The sequence below is a fragment of the Crocodylus porosus genome, unplaced genomic scaffold (genome assembly GCF_001723895.1).
Source record: "Crocodylus porosus isolate Cpor-Errol unplaced genomic scaffold, CroPor_comp1, whole genome shotgun sequence".
Lineage (NCBI taxonomy): Eukaryota > Metazoa > Chordata > Crocodylia > Crocodylidae > Crocodylus > Crocodylus porosus.
Genome location: NW_017728918.1, coordinates 67,148,697 through 67,151,408, shown reverse-complemented (window position 1 = coordinate 67,151,408; position 2,712 = coordinate 67,148,697).

The following is a 2,712-nucleotide window of genomic DNA, read 5'->3' as shown; positions in this document are numbered from 1 at the left end:
AAAGCCCAGCCGCCCATCGCGTGGGCCCCACGGCGCCCTGCCCAGACCGTCCCTTTCTGCAGAGGTCAGCCCTTCTCTCCCCACTTGCTCTCCCTACAGCCCGGCGCACACATGGGCTGCCCCGAGAAGAGGCTCCCCAGCAAGCAGAAGCCCCGGCTGGGTGGGTTGAAAATATTTCGGTCGTTTCAGCCCATGTACCTGCGTACGGAGGTGGGACCTGCCGATCGGAGCCGGGCTGACTCCAACCCGCCCCCCACGGGCCTGGGGATGGTACGGAGCCCTCTTGCCACCCACAGATGCCCCCATGCTAGACAAGGATCCGGGGTGGGGGGACTGGGAGCCAAGAGATGCCCGCAGCTCTGCCCACGCCCTCCAGCCATCCCCCTCTTTTCTCTCCGTCTCATTTTCAATTTGAAACGCTCGACAGATCCATTCAGTCCCGGTTGGAAGAGGCAGAGCAGGGAGATTTGAGAGCGCTGAGCAGTTAATATGCCCCAGATTGAACGTAAAGATAAACGAACCCCCCCCCCGCCCCCTCTCGGTGACAGACACGAGACATTTCACTTGATCCTTATAGATGCAAAATGACATGAGCTGGAGGGGTTTTCCCAGAGCCGAGCTGGGTTAGGGGAAGTCACCTTCCCTCCCAAGGAGGCTACCCAGTGCCACTGCTTATTTGTTCAATTAAACACTCCTCGGGCGCCTCTGCCTTAATATCATTAAACACACTTCAACCAAAAAACACTGTTAACATTATTTGATGGGGTCATTTACCACTGGGGTGTGTATTAGGCAGTCCCCCCCTGCCCCTCTCCCTGCCAAACTCTCCCAGGTTTCGAGGATTCGGACCTCGCACTACAGAAATCACACAGGTTTACACATCAGTGGCATCAGTAAACTGAAGGACATAAGCAGCAGCTGGGCTTGGTAGAAGGCAACCCAGCATCTCAGCCCCGGGGCCCCTGCAGTAGCTCGAAGGGCACCCGGAGGAGCCTGACTGCAGGCGGGGAGCAGCGGCACACATTAGTACCCGCTGCCCGGCAGCCCCTCACAGCCAGTCGGGCGATTGCTTCCATAGTTCTGGACGCCAGGACTCATTTCTCTTCTATTTACTTGTAATAAGCAATACTTTCTTGCTCCAGTGGCAACGTCGCACGCTACTATATTAAAAAAAAAAAAAAAAACTTCAGGAAAATGGGGTTTTTTTCACTTCTCTGGGACAGCGGAGTGTATCGTCTCCACCTTCCCTTCAATAATTGACTCACTGGGAAAAAACAAAAGGATTCCTCCCTTAAATCGAGGGCATCTCAATGTGATGATAGTGGGCATCTCAAGTGACTGCGCTCATGTCAGTGCTTTTACGAGGGTTAGTTTAATATATGTGTAAATCTATACATATTTTTAATTACAGCTCCAGTGCACCATTACTTATTTTTAGAGAAGAAGAATTGAAGGGCTGCTTTGAAATCCACGCTAAACACTGTTTTTAATAACAACTCGCTATGTATGTAAATAAAATGTTCCTTTGGCAGCAAAGAAGAAAAGGAGAATTAATGTGAGCAGCTGAATATGTGTGTGTGTAGATATATATATATTATGTATATATATGTTTGCATATATATAATATGTATATATAATATGTGTAAGTATGTATATGTGTGCGTTATTTATATTATATAATATATCACATATTATATAATATATCACAATTTATTATAATATACATTATGCATTAGATTAAAATACACAATATAATGTACAATATCTCACAATATACAGTATACATTATGTATTAGATAGGGTATACATTATATATTATATCGTGTATATCTTATCTAATGTATAATGTATACTATATATTATGTGAGACATTATATTGTGCATAACAATATCTAGTATACATTATGCATCAGATAAGATATATATAATATATCACATTTATATTATGTGTTAGATATACACAATATATCACATATATTATAATACACACTATGCATTAGACAAGATGTACAGAGTATACCACATAATATATATTATAATATACATTATGCATTAGATCAGACGTACACAACATATCACATATATATTATAATGTACATTATTCATTAGATAAGATATATACAATATATCAAATAGTATGTATTAGATAAGAGGTACGCAATATAATACATAACGTATCACATTATATGCTATAATATATATTATGTATTAAGATGGGCACAATACATTATATCACATTTTATAGATGCTGTATGAATATATATATATATTACATAGACTTGTCCGATGTTACATTTTTAAGTTCAAATGCTGTCCCGGGGAACCGTAAGTCCCTGCTTTCCCAATGCAAATGTCACTTGTAGGTTGGAGGCGGGCGCGAGCTGGAGCGTGAAGTCCGGTCCGCGCTGGAGATGCCCTGTGCGCGGCGGAGCTGGAGGAGCCGCGGCGCTACTCGCAGGGCTGCTGAAAGCAGGTCCCGGGCCCGCGCCGCCGGGAGTCGGCCAGACTCAGCTCTGCGGTAAAGCGCGGGTCAGTTCCCGGCTCGGGGGCAAACTTTGCAAACTGGCGGGGGGGAGCCACCTCTGCCCCTGGGCAAGGGCAGGGTGGGGGCCACACTGATTAACTTTTGTTGCATATAAACCCGTGGGCCCAGCCGGTGTGATACAATGGGGGGGAATAAATGGGCATGATCCCGTCTCGAGCTCCTGCCAG